Below are 9026 nucleotides of genomic sequence, written 5' to 3'. Positions count from 1 at the left end.
CACAATATGATATGATCGTGTAATATAATATATGATGTATATACAGTATGATATTTGATACTGTGACAGAGCACTGGCACAGATTGCCCACAGAGGTTGTAAAGTCTCCCTCTTTACAGATATACAAAAGCCATTTGGTTGTGGTCCTAGGCGACTGGTTCTGCTTGAGCAGGGTCCCATCCAACCTCAACCATTCTGTGATTCTGTGACAAGAATGTAAAAATGTTGAGAACCCATACTATATATACTGCATAGCTGCAGGAAATCCTTTCTTCCTCTTTTCTGTTGTTGCCTGTCTTATGAGGTCTCAACCTTCACATGGACTTCCAGACACTTCTTCAGTGAAAATATCAGCTTATACAGACTTAGTCAGACTATTACTTGACTAATCCTAACTGACAATATTATTAAAGCTCACTTTGCGTATCCTGTCAGCAATATCCTTTTGTTTCAGTGTGGTACTTCTCAAAAGGAAGTACCTTATATTTTTTTCTTTCTTTTTTTTTTAATAATGATATATTAGCAAATTTAGATACCCCCCAAAAAATAAAAAGGATGTAGAAAGACATTTACACAAACATATATTCACATTCATTACGTAACAGCTTACTGATAACTAGTTGCAAGTTTGTTTGGCATAAATTTTTATTTTGATTTTATAATAGCAAAACCAAAAGGTATTTTAACAAGAATTTTGGTTGATTAGAACAGATATCCTAAAATGCACAAATACAGAAGTTATCTGTTTTGTCATTCTGTGTGTGCTTCTAGTGAGAGTTGAATCAGCTTGGAATAATCTATGATTTAAATATATATATATATACAAGACTGTAATAGTAGGAGGAGACAGAGAGTGTTGGGGACTGCATATGTCAGAAATTCAGTGTAAAATACTGAATGAGGTAGAAAAGACAGATTTGGAATTTTCATTGAGTTACATGTACAATGCCTACAGATGAAGTAATAAACTTCAAAAGTGGTAACATTAAAACCAGAACTTTCTGCCATTTAACGTACCAGAATATTACATAAAAGTAAGATACATCAAGCCTCTTCCAATAGCTAATCCAAATCAGAGAAAGTGGATAGGTCTCTGTCACTCCCAGTGGTAGGATTCTTGTCCTCCATTGGCTACAGAAAGAGTTTAAAGCTGTGCACTAAATCAAATGAGCTGACTTTATTTATTACCTTATTGACCCATCCCATGTTGAAATGTTGAAATCTTTAAAGAGAACAAGCTTCTTCATCTTAGCCCACTAGCTTGCTAGATGATTCAATATAATATTCTTTTTGGCCACTCTCAACAAGCACCATATTGATAAGTCTAAGAGAACTGAGATTTAACTGTATGGATCTTTGAGTATCTCATTTAGAACAGTCAGCTTTGAGCATAGACTGGATTTCCTGGGAGCTTCCAAGATTTTTTTAGAGAGGTTCAAATAGTTATCAAATTGGTGACTGTTCCAGCAAATATCTAAATGTTGACAGGTTTTGTGTTTCCATAAAGATAATATGGATAGAAGCATGAATACTACAGGGAGAAGCTCCTCTTCTGTGTACTAGGATTTTGTTTGTTCATTTGTTTATTTGTTTGTTTAGCTTATTAAAAGTAGAAAACTATGAAATTGAATTGTCCAGTGGACAATTGGTCTGTATTCTTAGCAGCCTGAAAAGGACAAACGAACATGGGTTCAGAAACCACTTCCTGAAGGTACAATTTAAAAATTATAGCAGCAAATTTTGCTATAGAAAGAACAAGATATGTCTCATAGCCATGGTAACTCTCAGTAGCAAACATTTAAATGCCAGCAAATTAGGAACAGACATTTAAAGCAGGCATCACTGAACATATGATGAGTTGGGACTGTTGTTTTATTTTTTTTTTTCTTTTTTCTTCCTGAAGAAGAGTAACACTAAATTTGCAACAAGTACCTTATGGGAAAACAAATCTGTTCTAGCAGTGTGTACCACTTCTGGAAACTGAATGAAAATTTTTGGAGCCAAGGGATTCAATATATATTGGCTTTATTGGTTTTATTTCTTCTTTGCTGGCAAGCAAATGTAAATTCTACTGTCAGCAGCATAGTATAAGGAATGTTAAAATTTAGAGTTGAATAGAAAAGTAAATTGCATCACTGCTGTACTTGCTGTTTTTATGATTACATAGGGGTTACATGATAATGAATTTATAAAGCTAAAAAGAGTCAGTGTTTTTAATTCCAATAAGAATATTTTAAAAGCAATAACAGCACAATAAAAATCTTAGATATTCTTCTGTTTAATCTCAGTTTCACTTACAATTCAAAAGTTTGTGTGTACTCTTTATTTACCTATCAGGCTATCTTTCCCTCCTTTCTGACAGTTGTGGTGCAAGGACAGTTTGGAGGAGAGTCAGAAACACCTAAGACATAAAAGGCAAACAGATGACTTTTTTTCCAAGTGCCAGAAGATATAATGTGTCTTTTCACAGATACACAAGTCAGGGGTAAAAAGCTGACTGCAGCCTGCACCAGTTTCTGCCCAAAAGCTAGTAGTAATCAATACAACTTTACCAGAAAGGTAGTGTAGAAGTAAATGCAGCTATACTTGTGAAGTTGTGCTTCTTAATTTTGTAAAGCACAGTGTTACAAAAATGTAACATATCTATGTGTATGCATTACAGGTTTCAGTCACCCTATGTTAAGGGATTTCACAACTTCTCCATACTTTACATCTTACTCCATAGTACACCTACCCCCAGAATGTATATCTACCTCCAAAATATACATCTAGCTATGACATTTTCCACAGATGCTGTGAGAATTAAAGCACTTGTGTTCTCACTCTGAGAAAGTAAGTCACACAGAGATACATTTAAATGCAATATATTATTCTTATTATCAAAGAATGAAGTATTGGAGGAATTTCTGTTGAAACAGTTGCTTCCATGACAACAGGAACATAATAAAGATTTTAAGCAGGACTGGTGGCACCACCTATGGTTAAGGTTAGCCTGTGGTTCATATTTTCAGTTGATTATAACTCTACTTAGGTTCAACAGTCAAAACTCAAATTTTCCACGTTGAGTCTACAGCTAAGGATAGATGTATTTTCATTTTTCCCCCTCCAATAAGTGTTCAGTCATACAGATCTTCTATTCCCAAGAAAGTGTCTAATGAATACAAAACAAAAAAAATATTGTTTCCTTGTAGTGAAAAATCTGCAGTGCTATATATTTTGGAACTGAGATTTTAGCAAAGCCTGTCTTTGCTTACCCCATTAAAATCTTCAAATTTGCCCAAGGTGTAAGTCTCTGAAAAGCTTTCGCATGATCATCATCACAAAACGGCTAACACTGAAAGCTGTGTGGAACTGACTGAATCTTTCCTCGGATAACTACTATTGTCTGGATCTTCTGACAGCCATATTAAATTTAGGAAATTCACTTTCTTAGGCTACACTAATACAAAAGCAGAGTTTTTCAATGCAGAGGAGAAAGAACTAGACTTGAAATAAGCTGGAAAGAAGGGCATAGTAAATGGAGCTAGGAACATGATGGACAAAGAATCTTGGGCTCAGAGCTCACTTTTTCATGAGGAGCATGGGACTAAAAGATTGAAAGAGAAGAGGTCAGTGGGTGGGCAGAAAGCTAAAATATTGAACTGGTGATGGAAAACAGAAATGACAAGGAAAGATCTAAGTATAAGCAGAATAAAAGAAATGGCAATGACTGGTGAGCAGAAAAGGTATTTGGGTGAACCCTGACTGATGCACAGAGACCCTACATGAAAGAGTGAACGAAGCAAGTGAAATAAGATGAACTAGAGGAGAGGACTGGTGCGGACAGAAAGGCAGCTTGGTTAATGACCAGATTAGAATGGGAGAAACTAGGACTGTTTACCCTTCAAAACATCATAGCAAGCCAAATAGACTTTTATTCATATTTTGGTGGTGAAACTCACACTTTTAGACTGAAAAGTCTGTGGTTTCTGTAGTTGTGTGATGAATAGAACATAGTTGTGAACATTAGAACGTCACATTGTGTGCAAGTGTACTACACCGTATGGTATTTATAACGGATGATTGGACAACAGGAGAAAATGTTACTTGTCCATGCTGCTGTCTTTCTAGTCAGAAAGAATGCTTATGGGGACAGGAAGACTGCTCTCTTTTGGGGACTATCTGATCAGGTTTAAAAACACAGGGTGAGGCAGGCAAGCAGAAAGAGGGAGCTTACAGGATGAGGGAGACTGAGGCCTTGTGAGAAGCAAAGGGCTACTGATAGGTAGAAACAAAAAACAAGCCTGGAAGGGGAGAGATTTCTTAAATTCCTTAAATTCTTAAACTCCTGAAACCATGGAGTTTGTATACACAGAATGTGTATTTCATGAAAAAATAAATCATGTTTTCAGTTATTTCATGGAAAAGCAAAACTGGAAAAAAATGAAAGTGGGAATAAGGGAGAATTGTTCCAAACCCTCTCAGTTAATTCTGCTGTGTTGAACAGAAAAATATGGGCTTTATTGGGGAGGTTTGTTTGTTTATCTATAAAAAGGATTATGTTGTTTTTGTTTCCATGCTTGTATATTCTATATAATTTAGCTTTCATGACAGATAGCCTTTGATGTTTTTGGTATGCTGATTTTAAAGAAATGAAAATGGAGATCAACTCCCCTCAAGGTTCTCCTCTCCTTGGATTTCTGTCAGAATCTAGCCATACTTAAACTGTGATATGAGGTTGTGGTGGTTTTACTCGGGTGGGCAACCAAGTTCCACCACAGTCACTCTCTCAGTCCCCCTCCTCAAAGAGGAAGGGGGAAAAAATACAACACAAAGGGCTAAAGGTTTGAGATAAGGATGATTTAATTAAAGGGAAAAGCGAGAGGAGAAGTAAAGGCCGTGCAGAAGCACAGAGAGAGAAAAGCAGTTACTCTCTACTTCCCATCAATGAGCGATGTTCGGCCACGTCCTGGGAAGCAGGGCCTCAATACGCGTAGCGGTTGTTCAGGAGGACAGATGCTTCCACAATGAGAGCCATCCCCTCTCCTTCCCCTTTCCCACCTTTTATTGCTGAGTGTGACATCATATAGCATGGAACATCCCTTTTGTCAGTTTAGGTCAGCTGCCCTGGTGATGTCCCCTCCCCATCACTTGCCGACCCTCAGCCTGCTGGCTCTTGGGGCTTGGAGGGAGTCCTGATGCAGTGCCAGTATTATGCAGCAGTAGACACAACACTGGTGTGATACCAATGCTGGTCTAGCTACAAGGGCAGAGCACAGCACTGTATGGGCTGCTGCAGGAAAAGTTAACTCCATCCCAGCCAGACCCAGCACAGAGGTAAACGGGTTTTTCATGCAGCAGGTTGGGTTCCTCCTTTTCTGGATGTACAGATAATACCATGAACAACTAAACTGCCAAACTGCAGGATGCCTGCAGCTGCAGCTGAAGATGCGGGGAACGGTACTACAAACTGGAGGGCTAAGTACTCTAAAAATAAGTTTCTAGGTACTCAAAGCAGTCTCAGATTTATCAGATGATGCATCTCAGTGTTCCAGTCATAAAATGAGGAAAATTCTCTCTCTTCACCTTTCCAAATAAACTCACTGATATGTTGTAAGGTATTCAAATGACATAAAAATATGGCTGCTGTAAAAGACGATGTTAAAATTAACAAGCTTGTTAACAAAACTGTTCACAGCAGGATTTCGCTAGTGTGAATTGAATAAGACATAGGCCATATATTGAGCAATCCTCTGCAATGAACAAGACAGGAATCCTTTGGAAAACATAGCCAGCATTCATGTAATTGAAAATAGTATTGAGTGAGGTGACATCAATAAGGATGTTGAAACTGGGAAAACAAAAAATAAGTTAAGTTACAATTGAATACTTATTTAAAAGCAGATTATATTTAAGATTTATATTATTTATATATTTATATTTATTATATTTTAGATTTAGAGCTACTATAAACAAAGCTAGGTAAAAATAATGTACTACACATTTAAATATATTCCTTTTTAAAAGAGTGTCCTTCCAGAAAAAGATGTATTGGCAACACAGCTATTAATGTAATTAACACTTGTATATTAAAGATATTCTCAAGATATTTACAAATGTCAAAACTAATACTTTTATTCATTTAATGGCTTTTTTTTTAAGTATAATTGTTCTTTGACACTTTTAACTCTGGATCTATTTTTTAGACATTATTAGATTTACTTTTGCTGCAGTTAGAGCCAATTCCTCAATAATATTACCCTCCTTTAAAATCTAGTACTAACCAACTACCTTTGAAGATCTAGGCTTCAGTGTCCCAAAAATAAACCATTTGCTAGAAAAGTTCAGTGCAGTTAAGCTTGTGAATAGACCTTTCACAAAAGCAAAGATTTATTCACCTGTGCTTAGGTAGCGCTAAGTGCTAGAAATGAAATAGAATGAAATAATCAATTTAGGAATGCTACAGCCATCATAATACTGGGATTGCTATATGCCAGCTTGCAAATAGTGTATTATCAACAGCCCCTGCATCCTAAGTTTTTTCAATGTTGATAGCTTTGTACATTTCTACCAATTACTTTTCAGACACAGTTCACAGTAATTTATTAACGTTACTTAATAATCTGTAATAATGATTTAAAATCAAAAAAGAAAAATATCTTAGTATTAATGTGTGTTTTTTTTAATTATTTATTTTGAACTAGGGATGACTAATTTTAAAACAAAAAATAGTGACAGATTGATTTCTTTTATAATAAAGGTATTTGTCCACACTTATTTTTATTTATTTTTTAGTGAAACTACTTTTTTTTGAAGTGCGGGCTAGAAATGGTAGTTTAAACCAGAAAGAGACATGTGATCAAATGAAGACTATAACATAGAATTGATTAAATATTAGGGATGCATTTTCTGGAATTTTCTGAGGTATCCGAAAAGATCAGCGTGAATTAATTACGCTTGGAGTGACAAATTGAGCCCTTCTGAGGAAGTGTCTGATAATGGCTGATTTTAGGCATGAGAAATATGAAGGTTAAGATGATAAACTTGGGGAATAATATTAAATTCTGCTACAAGATCACATGCATAATTAGGTTATGACAGAGGAGTCATACAGAGAAACAGAGTATGGAGTAACAGAGAAACAAAAGGGAGGCAAATCTGGAAATTAAAGCTTGTGAAATAATGCTTCACGTCTGATTTGTTGTTGAAAATGGTTTTCTTCAAGCTCTCTTCAAGCTTCTGATGGCCAATGCACGTGTATTTTTTCCACTTTATCCACAATTTAGCACTCTGAAAGATGAGGCCAGTCACACCAGTACTGGGGCCAGTTCCCTTCAATAACTTTTTCTATGATCTGGATGAGGGGATCGAGTGCACCCTCAGTAAGTTTGCAGATAACACCAAGTTAGGCACAAGTGTTGATCTACTTGAAGGTAGGAAAGCTTTACAGAGGGATCTGGATAGGCTGGATTGATGGGCTGAGGCCAACTGTATGAGGTTCATCAAGACTAAGTGCCAGGTCCTGCACTTTGGCCACAACAACTCCAAGCAGCACTACAGGAAGAGTGGCTGGAAAGCTGCCCAGGGGAGAAGGACCTCGGGGTTTTGGTCAACAGCAGGCTGAATATGAGCCAGTAGTGTGCTCAGATGGCCAAGAAGACCAACAGCATCCTGGCTTGTATCAGAGATAGTGTGGCCAGCAGCACTACGGACACAATTGTCCTCCTGTACTCAGCTCTGGTGAGGCCACACCTCGAATACTGTGTTCGGTTTGGGGCCCTTCACTACAAGGACATCGAGGTGCTGGAGCATGTCCAAAGAAGGGCAACAAAGCTGGTGAAGGGTCTAGAGAACAAGTCTTATGAGGAGCAGCTGAGGGAACTGGGGTTGTTTCACCTGGAGAAAAGGAGGCTCAGGGGAGACCTTATCAATCTCTACAACTACCTCAGAGCAGGTTGTAGCGAGGTGGTGGTCAGATTCTTCTCCCAAGCAACAATTGATAAAACAAGAAGAAATGGCTGCAAGTAGCACCAGGGGAGGTTTAGGCTGGGTATTAGGAAAAATTTCTTCACTGAAAGGATTGTGAGGCATTGGAACAGGCTGCCCAGGGAAGTAGGTGAGTCACCATCCCTGGAATTCTTCTGAAAACTTAATGTAGTGATGTAGTGCTTAGTGACATGGTTTAATGGCAGACTTGGCAGTGCTAGGTTAAAGGCTGGAATAGATGATCTTAGAGGTCTTTACCAACCTAAATGATTCTATGATAGAGGTTCATCTTAATTCTAAAGAATTGGATACAGGTGTTTTAGAAGCAGGAGGTTTCTCTTGCACCACTAGTATTTTTCAATAAGACAAATCAGCAGAAAAGTTGTCAGAAATAAATTTGACTATACATGATTAGCAGAAACTGCTGAATTTGAAGATAGTGGAAGACCAGAACCTGCTACTGAGGCATCTGCCCTCTGAAGTAAAAATATTCATACCCTTAGTACCGTGAATACCCAAGAAAGCCCAGGTTTTGAGTCTTTTGAAATTTTACATTGAAAGTACAAAATTTATTAGAAATTTTTGAGGTATATTTCATGCTTTGCAGTATGTGATAGTGTACAAGGTCCCTGACATTTAATACGTAATTGTTTACTCTCACCTCCTGTTGTTGGGAACAGAATTGAAGGATGCTGAATGTCTCAGGCGGGGGAAAAAAAAAGTTTTTTTTCCTTTTTTTCTTTATTTGATACATACAGGTGCAAGACAATAGTTGACTGTAGTTTAAATGTACGTATTTTAGAGTTAAGAAAGCAAGTATCTACCTCACCTCAATAAAATCATAGAATATCCCACGTTGGAAGGGACCCACAAGGATCATCAAGTCCAACTCCTGGAAAGATTCATTATCTTGATTTTATTAATATTGATGGAATTGTCTTCATCCAGCCTGGATATATTTATTTTCACCTGCAGTTTAAATCAGGTAAGACTGTCCCAAATGTTAGTACTTTCCATCTGTGAACAGGTAAATACTTATAAATATAGTATTTTTATTTACA

General features: G+C 37.1%; 1 long non-coding RNA gene across 1 annotated transcript in view; it reads right to left on the bottom strand.

Annotated features, from left to right (window-relative positions):
• Positions 1–5222: 5222 nt before the first annotated feature.
• LOC121069093 overlaps positions 5223–9026 on the bottom strand; it is a 31570-nt gene continuing 27766 nt past the window's right edge. The window contains exons 7-8 of the long non-coding RNA XR_005819254.1: positions 8795–8934; positions 5223–5625 (exon numbers count right to left, since the gene is read on the bottom strand). This is a non-coding gene — a long non-coding RNA (uncharacterized LOC121069093). The remainder of the gene's footprint in view (positions 5626–8794; positions 8935–9026) is intronic.

The sequence above is a fragment of the Cygnus olor genome, chromosome 4 (genome assembly GCF_009769625.2).
Source record: "Cygnus olor isolate bCygOlo1 chromosome 4, bCygOlo1.pri.v2, whole genome shotgun sequence".
Lineage (NCBI taxonomy): Eukaryota > Metazoa > Chordata > Aves > Anseriformes > Anatidae > Cygnus > Cygnus olor.
The sequence above is the reverse complement of the archived record's forward strand: the minus strand, read 5'-3'. Positions and strand labels throughout refer to the sequence as shown.